The following is a 13069-nucleotide window of genomic DNA, read 5'->3' as shown; positions in this document are numbered from 1 at the left end:
TCAAACAAAGACATTACAGGAACAGACGCCTCCAGACCAGTATCTCTTATGAACACAGATACTAAAATCCGCAGCAAAATAGTAGCAAATTTAATCCAATGACGTACAAAAAGAATATCCCACGACCAAGTGGGATTTATTCCAGGTGTGCAAGGCTGGTTCAACATTCAAAATCACTTAATGGAATCCATCACACCAACAGGCTAAGAGAGAAAAGTACATGATCAGATCAAAAGATGTAGAAAAAGCATTCAACAAAATCCAACTTCCTTTCATGATAAGAACTCTCAGCAAATGTCTGTACCTCTACTCTGTGAACCTGAAACAGCTCTTTAAAAAAAAAAAACAAACTCTATTAAAAAATAATAAGTACCTATATTAGGAAAGAAAATGGTTTCTGTTTGCGGAATTTAATGAAAGGAAGTGAGGTTTTGAATTTCAAGGTAGGCCGGGAATAGACTGAGAGCCATGCCTGGGGGCTGTGCGGAGAGGGGGAAGAACAGCTATCAAGGGCCTGGACTAGGGACCCATAAAGAATGGGGGGGGGGGGCATTTCACAGAGTCTGAAGGTAAACCCAGCAGAGTCTGGCAATCATTTCCATGCTGGTGAGCCGGTGGGAAGGAATTCCGAGGGATGCAGGAGGAAGATGCAAGCTTGGTCGGCGCCAGGATGTTTGAGATTATTCTGGGGCTGGTCATGGTTTTAGCAGAAGGCTCCTAGAACTTGAATACTTAAGAATATCTGGGAGTCGGGTACCTCCTGGCCTCGGCGTGGTGCTGGTTTGGATCGGCTTGAAAATGCGGCTGCAATGACTCCCAAACAGACCCGAGTGGGGAGAAGAGCCCAGGGCTTTAGGAACCAGCGGGGCGCACGCAGGAAGCCGAGGAGAGCGCGGAGGCGCGCGCAGGGGTTTCCGTGGTGTAGCGGTTATCACGTTCGCCTCACACGCGAAAGGTCCCCGGTTCGAGACCGGGCGGAAACACGCGTGCCCCGCGGCCGGTGAGCTTTTCTGTCTCACAGGTAGATCGCGCGTTTCGCGGACACCTGTCACCCCTTCTGACCCAGCCTCGCATTGAAACCTACCAAGGGCACCCAGCGCGCAGGCTGCGTGGAACACAGCCCGAGTTAGTCACGGGGACGCGCCGGGACAAGGTGTCTGTGCGCCCTGTCGCCAAGGCCAGGTGACATTTACTGGGACCTGGAAGGAGGAGTCGCTTGAGAAAAGAACATGAGCCAGAAGAACGTGCAGCTGGAGAGAAGATTCTTCCACCAAGTGTGTTTTCACAGGGTTTGTCTGTATGGTGTAACATTCCCGCGTCAGTACCTTCGAGCTCCCTCCTAAAACTACTTGATGTCAGGGACCATCACTTGGGATTCCATTCCACTTTTAGGTGTCCTTTAAAATCCAGCCTTTGCGGAAAAAAAAAAAAAAAATTGCGCTCCCAGAGAGGGCTGGCTTCGCCCTCCAGCCTCTGCATGGGCACCAGGCCAGACCCGTGATGGAATGTTCTGCGATGGCCGGTTGGAAAATCTCAGTAACTTTTAAACAAAAGGCCCTGCGTTCTCATTTTGCACTGGGACCGTAAGTAATAGACAAGTTCTCCCAAAAGCTCACAAAAGGAGCAATCATCCAAGTTCAGCGTTCCTTACAGGGAGGAGCAAGAAGCTGAGAACAAGGCCACCCTGTGCTTGACGGGAATGCGCACATTACTGAGGGTGAGGGGATGCGTTTGTCCAATATAGTCATACTTGACGGCACGCCCTAGAATATCAAAAGAAAAAGATCCACTAGCGCATTAAAACTTTATTGCAGGGTTTGACGCATTTTTTCCAGCCTTCTATTTTCATCTGAGTCCTTCAGGTCCCGTCCCTTGTTTAGCTTTCTTGTTTTCCCTTGTGTTTTGTTTCCATATGTTTCATCACTGATCATTCTTACTCTTTCAAGATTCCATCATTTTGCTCTACTTTTCAAAATATTCAGTGATGTCCTAGAATGCAGAATCATGGGAGAAGGAGGGATCCTATTACAGCACTCAATTTATACAGTATGCACATTTTATCTCCTTTTTCTTGTCTTGTCTATATTCAAAGCAAAATGTGGAGACTGCACGTTTCTTAGGAAATGTGGAGAGTAGCTACAAAAGTTTAAAACTAGGAAACTATAGCTCAAGTCTAGTTCATAGCATTGACTTTGCTAATTCATGGTGAATAATTCTCTAGCTCTTCTACAAAGTGCCTCAGTCAGGTAGACTGGTGTTGAGGTTTCAATCAGCTATGAACCCAAGTTTTCATAAAACCACAAAGGGAGAGGCCCCGCTGGGATTCGAACCCAGGATCTCCTGTTTACTAGACAGGCGCTTTAACCAACTAAGCCACGGAGCCCCACAGTCCATCTTCTCTTGTCACATATTGTTTTAAAAATTTCACGCCTTAATCTGTGTTCTTATTTCAGCAATTTCTTTAGGATCTAGCAAGAAGGCGAACCTGGACCCCAGTCAGAACCAAAGAAGAATGCTCCCTCTGTGGAACGAGAACCGGGTTGAGAAGCCCATCTCGCTTGGTGCTGAGACCCATCACATCCCTTCGGACCAGCAGTGAGCCGGCCCTTCCAACTCTGTGGGTGAGTGATAGTAGAAACGAGGCCCTGATTTTATCCATATGTCCCCCTAACTTTTGACCTCCAATGATGCTGTCTCTCCCACATGTCAAAATATAGTCCCTCCCTCCCAGTCGGATTCCTTTGTAACATCAACGTGAAATCCAGGATGGCATCATCTAGATCGGGGGAAGGCTCAGACGAAATTCCTCGGTGGGAATGCTCAAGCAGGATTCCTCGTGACTGGAACAGCTATGGCCTGAAGGTACAAGTCACGTGTCTTCCCACAGACAGGCACAGGAAGCAGCGGCTAAGCTCTGTACCCCCCAGGCAGAGAACACAACCAGGGACACTGATCTACAGCAATTCCAGAAGCCAGTGGGCACATGCTGCCACTTGATTGGGACTCAGTCGTGCTGCCTGGGAATTGTCCTCCTGGACTCTTGGCTTCACCCTCCCAATCATCCATCCTGTTCATACGACATTTCTCTTACTAAGTCTCCTTCCCATCGCAGTCTGGGAGGCTCAGGGTCCTCTTTTCATTTCGTGCTGTCCTCCTTCCCTTTTCGTTCCAGCCGTCAGTGTTCACCACCGTGCTCTTGACACCCCTGCGATGTCACGAACATTGTTGGAGCGTCTTCCCTTAGATCTGGAGCCCGCAAACTCTGACCCGCAGGCCATATCTGGCCAGCTCCCTGTTTTTATAAAGTTTTATTGGAACATAGCCACACTCTTCTCCTATTATCTGTGGCCACTTCCCTGCTTCAACAGGAGATGTGAGTCGTTTCAACAGACCCTGTGTGGCCACAAAGCCTAAAATATTTACTGTCTGGTCCACTGAAGAAAAAGTTTTCCAACCTCTGTATTAAATAAAAACTGCATTCGCCAACCTAATGAATATAAGCCCTTGTTTACCTTGGCTTCCTATAAAGGTGCTGGCGGGCCCACCCTTCCGATTTGTGGGTTTGCGGCTGGGATTCGCAGGGCAGGCCCGGGTTTTCTGCGGAGAGATCACCTGGACTCACTTGGCACTGCCAACAAAAGATTTCACAATGGGTGCCTGAAGGGCATTTCCTAACCTTAGCATCGGCTTTCACCTGGAGCCGCTGGGAAAAAGAAACAGCTTCTTCTTTCGAACCCTGTAAGCTCTCGCTCATTTGTATTCAACAGTTCTTCCCTTAGCTTAAATCTCCCATCTCCCGTCTGACGATGAACAGCAGGAGAGGCTGAGCAAGCCGGCGCCGTTGACCGGGAGTCTCCGGCTACACTGGCCGCCGGCAGGTTTGCAGTCCGCATTCGGAAACGGTGCAGGAAGTGCGTCTCTTCAGGGCAGCTGCTGGGAGCTTTCCAGCACTTTGTAAGCAGCTTGCTTTTTTCCAGGGGCTCTTTCTCCAGCCCCTGGAGTTTTAACCCCACTTGATCATGAACCAGAATTCCACTGAAGGTGCAAGAAAGCCCCTCGGCCACCACTGGGCCTCCCTCTCTCCCTGTCTCTCTCTGCAGCTTTCTCCTCTCTGCTACTCTGTTCCAAATAAGCTAAGTGCACTGGCCTCCCTGCAATGCTATCTTTGCCCCCAGTTCAGCGACGCTGCTTGGCTCAGATTCCCCCCCCCCCTCGCCCCCGGGGGTGCAGAGGCCTAGAAACTGCCTCTAGGCAACAAGCTAAAACCTGTGTAAGGCCCATCGCCTCTGTTCCGCTCCGGTCAGGGACCAAGGTCCTGCTCTGACAGTAAGGGTCAGAACATATCCCACTAGTCCCATATTTGTGTCTAGCATCCTCGTTGTGTCCGGGGGAGGGCAATGCCTCCCCCCGCGAATGCTTCACAGGTGGAAACAGAAGCCGCCATCTGTTGGCAGAGCTCCTTTGCCGCAGTGTTAGAACTTGAAGTTCCATCCGTGTTGCTCCATGGTCACCTTCTCTGTCACTGCAGATGAACGTGCATGCTATTCTAAAGTATGCATTTACACTGCCTAACAATGAAAAGCAAAGTTTCTTCCAGTTTCACAAGACGCACCCATTGCCGACACTAGCTTCCTTCCGTGTGTCCTGTGTCACGGGTAGGATTTGAGGGGTGGGAAGAGTCGGGGAAGATTCAGAAGCAGGAGCAGAGTAGCTCCGTGCTAGAACGGGGACAGCCTCCACCAGAGTAAGAAGTTCTCCAGGAGGACAGCCTCGATTTCAGATCCTACCGGCAGGATTCGAGGGTTCTTTAATTCCTAGTCCTACGATAATGGGTTTTTACTCCGCTTTTTACTTTTGCCAATCGAATGGCGGTAGAGTACTGTCTCTTTTTATTTTTTATTTCTGTGGTGATTAATGAATTGGGAAATTTTTGCATAATATTTGTTAGTTTTCGTGTATCTCTCTCCTAAATTGCTTGTCCTATCCTTTGTCCATTTCCTTTTGATCTTGCTGCTTTTCATGTCTCCTTGCTATTATATCATCTAATTATCCATCTCACCCCTGCTATCTGGGGACAATTTAAATATACTCTCCCATGATCACATTCATCTATTGATGTTTCTATTATGGCCTTTATTTTACATATTCTTCATTTTAATGGAAGCAAATACTAAAATTGTATTTCCTTGTTGTTTGTGCTTTTGAAGGTTTTAAAAGTTCTCTGCTCACTGGCACATGAGGATATTCTCCTTCATATACTTCTGGTAGCTTTATTCTTTACTGTCACACTTAAGAATTAAACTTAAAGCTGGTTCTACTGTGTAGCCCATGTGAAGAACAACAGTACTGGAATATTTTGGAAACCTTTGTATCTGTCTATACCTGATGGACTCTATCTCTGATTTGTTTCTTCTGGAACCCTGCAGGCATGCGCAACCCCATCCCCAGCCCAGTTCTCACCCCAGCACTGAGAGATCTGGGTTTCCCTCAGGGCTTGGGCGGTGCAGGACTCTCTTAGGCAACGTCTCCTTTCTAGGAGTTGAACCTTGATGGGGCCAGAGACAGAACCCAGAGCAGGACAATCACCGCACCTATGGGGGCCATTCCTTGTACCTGAATTTATCAGGCAAAGAGAAAGATCTGGATGGGGACCCAGTCAGTCTGAACATTCAAATGAGGGTTGGGCTTCTTCATCAACTGAGATTCTGGGAAGAGTCATCTTTGGACCCTCTGCTTGTCTTGCACCCCTGACATAGCCCCCTCGTCCTGCGGTGCCTTCCCTCGGCTGCCTGAGGCGCCCTCGCCCCCGTTACACACGAGGTGCTCGGCATTGTTACGTAAATTAATTAATTATATGCCAGCCTGTGCTACAGGATTTCATTTCAGCTCCGTGTCCTCCAGAGACCCCAGATGTCCCATCTCATGGATCCTTCGATTCCCCACGACCACTCTTAGCGCCCTCGACCGAGTGCAGTCCCACGCGGTGGACGTGTCAGCGGAGGGCGCTGGCTGGATTCTCGCGGTCCACCCCTTATCGGGGTTCGGGGGGTCCTGCCGTCCTTGCAGCCCACACTGAGCTCGGTGCGCTCCTTGTGGATAGCGGCTGTCGGGGAAAGCGTCCTGTCATTAAAATCAAAGTCACGAATGCGAACTGTGTCCCCTAGGGATTTCCACGCCCCGCCCCCCAGGGCTCGCTCGTTTTCACCCCCCCCCCGTCCCGCGGGGCGCAGCCCTGCAGCCTCCGGCCCGGGGCTCTGCAGGGGGGTCGCGAGAGCAGGAAAACCCCGCTGTCTTCCGGCAGAATCGGGGCGGCGGCGGCGGGCAGAGGGAGCAGGTGCGCCCGGGCCCGCCTGTCCCTTACGCTCCGTCCCCGCCCACGCGTTTTCCTCTTCGTGTCCAAGAAGAAGAGCGATTTCTCTGAAACAGGCGCTGATCTAGCGAGGGCAGCTCGGGGCAAAGTGGGCGCTCGCCGAAAGCACGAGAAGCGTGCTGTGTTCTCTCTCAGCCCTCCTCGTGCAGCTCCCCAGAAACAGAAGTAATGCGGCATTTCCTTCACGCGCAGCGCAACACATTGGATCCAATAAAAATCTAATTGCCGAGGACAGGAGCCCAGCCACCGGGATGGCCGAGTGGTTAAGGCGTTGGACTTAAGATCCAATGGGCGTGTGCCCGCGTGGGTTCGAACCCCACTCCCGGTAGAGCAGGTTTTCGCCTCTGCAGCCCTTCCCGGCAGCAGGCTGGCCCTTGGCGACGTGCATGGGTCGGACCCCGGCTCTGCTTTTCCATCCCTGCGCGAAAACATTGGAAAGTATCGTTAGAAAGTGTTTCCCTGCTCTGCCTTCGAGCAGTGGGAGGACTAGGCAGGAGTACCTGCGTGAGCTGTTTTGGCCCCGACCCCATCAAATTGCCAACGTAAGGAAAACTCACCAGGTCCACAGTCTCCCTAATGAGATTTTAACTCCAGGCCCTTCAGCTGCAAGGGGGATGGAAACTTGGAGGCTTCGCCCTTGAAGCCACAGGAAGGAAGCCCTCGTTCTCTGTGGCCCCTGCGAAGCGAGAACCACCTGCCAGGGGATTCTTACTGTTTCTAAAGGTGGTCGTCAGAGCTCGGCTGGGGCTGCCCCTCCAGCTCGCCCGGAAAGCAGAGGTGAACCCTCACCAGCAGAACATGAGTGATTTGAAATCTAAAAATGGTCCCTCAGTGGAGTTTGATTTTGCCTTTCTCGGCAAAATGTTGTTGTTGTTGAGCATTTTTTAAATTTATGAGCCATCTGTACTTCCTTTCCTGTGTACTCGTTTTTCTGTTGGTTGTTAGGTCTTTTCTTATGATTTATAGGCGCTCTTTAAATATGAATCAGTTAAGCCCTATTCTGATATGTCACCGATAATCCAGTTTGTTATTTGCCTTAGAATTTTGCAGTGATTTGGGTCGGTGGCCAAAGTGATGAGTCTTCTGGTTCAACGTCTGACTTAGGTGTGCCTTTCCCCACTAGGAGATCAAGAAGAGTGACAGAGGAATGCCATGCTTTCTTCTAGAATGTTCATGATTTCTTTTTTGTATTTAGATCTTTATCCAATTTTTCCTGTGTTTTAATATGTGAAATATAGATCTAACTCTACCTTATTTCCAGAGAACTGCCAGTAATGCCAACACCATATTTTTTCATTTAAATTCAATTTAATTAACATACACAGTATTATTAGTTTCAGAGGTAGAGGTCAGTGACTCATCAGTTGCATAGAACACCCAGTCCTCGTTACATCACGTGTCCTCCTTAATGCCCATCACCCAGTTACCTCCAGCAACCCTCAGTTTGTTTCCTAGAGTTCAGTGTCTCTTATGGTTTGTCTCCCTCTCTGATTTTGTCTTATTTTATTTTTCCCTCCCTTCCCTTATGTTCATCTACTTTGTTTCTTAAATTCCACATGAGTGAAATCATATGGTATTTGCCTTTCTCTGACTGATTTTGCTTAGCATTATACCCTCTAGTTCCATCCATGTCATTGCAAATGGCAAGAGTTCATTCTTTTTGATGGCTGAGTAATATTCCATTGTATATATATACCACATCTTCTTTATCCATTCATCAGTCGATGGACATCTGGGCTCTTTCCATAGTTTGGCTATTGTGGGTACTGCTGCTATAAACATTGGGGTGCATGTGCCCCCTTTGTATCACTATGTTTGTCTCCTTTGGATAAATACCTAGTAGTGCAATTGATGGGTGGTAGGGTAGTTCTATTTTTAGCTTTTTGAGGAACCTCCATACTGTTTCCAGAGTGGCTGGACCAGCTTGCATTCCCACCAACAGTGTAAGACGGTTCCCCTTTCTCCAAATCCTCGCCAACATCTGTTTCCTGAGTTAATTTTAGCCATTCTGACTGGTGTGAGGTGGTATCTCATTGAGGTTTTGATTTGTATTTCCCTGATGGCTAGTGATATTGAACACTTTTTCATGTGTCTGTTGGCCATTTGGATGTCTTCTTTGCAGAAATGTCTGTTCATGTCTCTGCCCATTTCTTAACTGGACTTTTTGTTTTTTGGATGTTGAGTTTGATAAGTTTTTTATAGATTTTCGATACTAGCCCTTTATCTGATATGTCATTTGCAAACATCTTCTCCTATTCCAAAGGTTACCTTTTAGTTTTGTCGACTGTTTCCTTTGCTGTGCAGAAGCTTTTTATCTTGATGAAGGTCCAATAGCTCATTTTTGCCTTTGTTTCCCTTGCCTTTGGAGAAGTGTCTAGCAAGAAGTTGTTGCAGCCGAGGTCAGAGAGGTTGCTGCCTGTGTTCTCCTCTAGGATTTTGATGGATTCCTGTCTCACATTTAGGTCTTTCATCCTTTTTGAGTTTATTTTTGTGTATGGTGTTAGAAAGTGGTCCAGTTTCATTCTTCTGCATGCCAACACCATATTATTGAATATCCATATTCTCCCCATTGACTGAAAAGCCAGACTACTAAATTCTGTTCTAAAATGTATAGGACGGGATGATTTGAAAGACCATGAACTTTGGAACTCGACAACCAATGTTCTAATTCTGGCTTTCCCACTGACTCTCTGAGCCTTGATATCTTTCTTTGTTAAATGGAGGTAATAATCCTTACCTCATGAAAGGCAGTTGTAAGGATTACGTGCCTGGTGAATTAAGAAGTCTCTTTGTCACTATATAGGTTAGTCCCCTTGCCCCTTAGAAGAAACTCCCACATTTCTTTTATAGCAGGCCTTAACAGAAACCCCCAAATCAGATTAAAAATTAGATAAAATTTGTCCTGATAGTTAAATTGCATCTATGTTTTGAGATCAAACACTGGGATTACACATTTGAAAGTTCTCTGATCCTGGGGGCAGCTCAGTGGATCATTTTCATGAGCTGCCTTGAATTTCAAGTCTGAGCCTTAAGATTCATGTTTGCTCCTGGCCTTCCTGGGCAGAAGGAAGGGAGTTCCTCCCAAGAAGTTCATCTGTGTCTTCACAGTCAGAAGTAAGTTGGTTTGAGAGAGACTCAGTTTCCATGGAGAGGCAAGACTCATCCCTACCAAAGGTGGGTTTTGTCATCTTTTTTCTTTCCTGTGGATTAAGGAGAGAGAGAAAGGATGAGTGGAAGTGGAGGGTTTATTTTTTTCTGAAATGAGACTCCAGGTGGCAAAGATTTTACCAGATTGAAACTTGCTGAAGAGAAAACACAGCAGTCTCTTAGTGGTCAGTGAGTAATGTTGTTCACTGTCATGCCAATAGCACCAGGTCCAGGTTCCATCCTTATAGAAGTTATCTTATGTCACATTTCCTCACCAGAGAGTCAACTGATCTAAAACTACCATCCCACACCTATCTCTGCCACCAGAAAGATCTGAACCTGTTGTCTCAGGCACTTGATTTTATTAAATTCCTCCAATCGTCAGTGATGCTGGCAATTTCCACTCAACTCCAACCTCTGTTGTTGTTTCTTGAGGTAGGCAGAATTCTATGGTGGCCCCCAAGATGCCTCCCCATGGTGTAGAAGAAGCCCTGTAAAATCCTTTACAGGTATTAATTTTTCATCTAATACATAATTAACAATAGCTACCGATTCATCCCTTAAACTTTTTTTTTTTTTTTTGCAACATGCATCTTGATATTGGGAACACAACACTGAGGGAAAATAAAACCAAGCTTCTCCCCTCCCACCCAGGCTCTCTGGATAGAGGAAGAGACTGACAGGTAGCTTTTATTTTCAACAGGAAATTGATTCGAGGAGGAAAAATGAGGCGATCTGGATTGGTTTTGTCTTTGTACAGAAAATGTAAAGCCTGCCACGCTCCTACCACCTCACTCTGGACAGTCCTGTCTTTACTGGTTCTATCAGTCGGCCTTCCCCAGAGAAACAGAACAAACAGGATGGAATATACATGTTGGCTCCTGTGATTATGGAGGCTGGTAAGTCTTCAGATCTGCAGTCAGCAACTGGGAGACCCAGGAGAGCCAACGGTGTACTTCTAGCCCAAAGACCAGCAGGCTTGAGACTCAGGAAGCGCCATTGTTTCAGGCTGAGTCTGAAGGCAGGAATAACTGATGTCCCAGCTCAAGGCGGTCACGTGGGGGGAGTTCCCTCTTCCTCAGGGGAGGGCCAGCCTTCAACTGATTGGATGAAGCCTACCCACACTGGACAGGGCAAGGTGGTTTCCTCCGCCTACTGATTTACATGTTAAACTCACCCCAAATCACCCCCACAGAAACATCCGGAATCATGTTTGACCAAACATCTGGGAACCCCATGGCCAAGGTGACACATAAAATTAACGATCACGTGTAAGAGAAAACATGATTAAAAAATAAGAACACTTTTCAACACTCTTACTTAGCACAGTAAGAATGAAAGAAACAATGCAATATATATTTTTTGCATGAGTAGTATATTCACACAGCTCAAAAATGAGAAAGTATTAGAAGGCAAACTGAAAAGTCTGTGGCCCTCCTTCCCCCCGTCGCTCCGGTTCTCACCAGCACCTTCACCTTAGCTTCTAATGAGCGTCCTGACTTTTTTTTTTAATTTATTTGTCAGAGAGAGAGAGGAGAGCACAAGCAAGGGGAGTGGCAGGCAGAGGGAGAAGCTGGCTCCTGCTGAGCAAGGAGCCCGATGCGGGTCTCGATCCCAGGACTCTGGGATCACGACCTGAGCTGAAGGCAGGCGCTTAACTGACTGAGGCACCCAGGCGTCCCAGCATCCTGACTTTTTTAAATGATACTTGCAAATATGAACATAGCCTTCATTTACCTATCTTTTTACATAAAAGATAAAATATTTACCTGTCGTTCTGCAGCTCTGTTTTTCATTTAATAGATTTTGGAGAGCTCTATTTTATCAGTACTTGGCTTACAAATAGCATCTCCAACTTTGCACACTGAACAAGTGTGGTTTATTTTCAAATGAGTTTATCCAACCAGGAAGGAGTTGAATCTGAAACTTTCTTTCCCACTGCCCCTCTAAAGGAGGGAATGAGAACAAATTGCAGGTTTATTGGAACTAGAGGGAGAAGGAGAAAATGACATCCTTATTATTATTACTATTTTTTGCTCTAATGAGGAACAAAATACTTTTTGCCTGAAGCAATACAGTGTCCAGAGATACTTGAATTAGGGGTTTGGAAGGAGCTGGTGATCAAGAGAAATTATATATTTACCCAACAAATATTTATTGGCCTTCACTCTTCAGACTGTAATAGTTATTATCTTTTAGTAAAAATGTTTAAGACAAAGAATTTTTTTAAAATAGGGTACAAAGTTTTCCCAGGATGATAATCCTTTTAAAAAATGTATACACATAGCATATGTATATAAATGTCCAGAAATATATATACAATAAAATGTGCTTAACAGTGTTTACTTTGGAATGTGGGGTATATATTTTTTTCCTTAGCCATATTTTTATGTGTTTTGACAACAACCCTCTATAATACTTGTATAATTAAAAAGAGGAGAAAAGTAAATTCAGAAATAGTGAAAAAAGCCAATCCTTTGGATCTTTTTTTTTTTTATTAGTTTCAGAGGTAGAGGTCAGTGATTCATCAGTCTCATATAACACCCAGTGCCCATTACATCACTCAGTTACCCCATCCCCCCACCGCTCTCCCCTCCAGCAACTGTCAGTTTGTTTCCTATGATTAAGAGTCTCTTGTGGTTTGTCTCCCTGATTTTGTCTTATTTTATTTTCCCCTCCCTTCCCCTATGATCCTCTGTTTTGTTTCTTAAATTCCACATATGAGTGAAATCATGTGGTATTTGTCTTTCTCTGACTGACTTATTTCGCTCAGCACAATACCCTCTAGTTCCAACCACGTCGGTGCAAACGGCAAGATTTCAACCCTTTGGCTCTTTACACTGAAGATATACCCAGCACGATGGAGAAAAGATGGAATACGTAAAATAAAACTTGCCCTGACAGCATAGGGTTGACACTCAGGGTCCCTTACGCAGGCTAGGAATCAGCTGACCTACAGTCCATATTTGGTATTAGTGATGAGGAAAGTCAAAACGACAGAAACTTAGAATAATTAACATTCTGGTTTATCGTCAGGATTCTGTAAATTTAGTTATCTGGATAGGAGGATTTCTACAAAGATAGTCACTCTCTGGTAAAAAGATAAGTTTGCTTTTCAAAGGCTGTGGAGTGTAATAGTTCAGAACAAGGACTTTGGAGCAGATTGCCCAGATCTAGGTAAGTCTACCCCTCACCTGAGAGCTTGAGAAGGGAAAAGTTCACGGACACATGGACACATGGACACTGCAGCCCAACAATCTTGTCTCCCAATTCTGGCTTAGACACCTACTCTCCCTGAGCCGCAGTGCGTTCGTTATTAAGACAGAGATAACAGCCCCTACTGCACTGGACTGTGAGCGCGCACACGCACACGCGCACACACGCACACACACACGCACACGCGCACACACGCACACACACACGCACACACACACTGTGTGTAGCGCAGCACCTGGTAAGCAGTAAGTGCTCAGGAAAGATTAGTTCCTTTGCCCCTTAAAAGAGAGCCATTCTCTTCCTTTATGAACTGTCCTTAATGAAAATGTTCCAGAT

General features: G+C 46.3%; 3 non-coding genes across 3 annotated transcripts; 2 read left to right on the top strand and 1 right to left on the bottom strand.

Moving 5' to 3' along the window:
• Positions 1-910: 910 nt before the first annotated feature.
• On the top strand, positions 911-983 carry TRNAV-CAC (transfer RNA valine (anticodon CAC)). The gene has a single exon. It is a non-coding gene; the product is annotated as a tRNA-Val (tRNA).
• A 1326-nt stretch (positions 984-2309) lies between these two features.
• On the bottom strand, positions 2310-2383 carry TRNAT-AGU (transfer RNA threonine (anticodon AGU)). The gene has a single exon. It is a non-coding gene; the product is annotated as a tRNA-Thr (tRNA).
• Positions 2384-6615: 4232 nt separating this feature from the next.
• On the top strand, positions 6616-6698 carry TRNAL-UAA (transfer RNA leucine (anticodon UAA)). The gene has a single exon. It is a non-coding gene; the product is annotated as a tRNA-Leu (tRNA).
• Positions 6699-13069: the final 6371 nt, after the last annotated feature.

This window comes from Halichoerus grypus, chromosome 9 (genome assembly GCF_964656455.1).
Source record: "Halichoerus grypus chromosome 9, mHalGry1.hap1.1, whole genome shotgun sequence".
NCBI lineage: Eukaryota > Metazoa > Chordata > Mammalia > Carnivora > Phocidae > Halichoerus > Halichoerus grypus.
The sequence above is the reverse complement of the archived record's forward strand: the minus strand, read 5'-3'. Positions and strand labels throughout refer to the sequence as shown.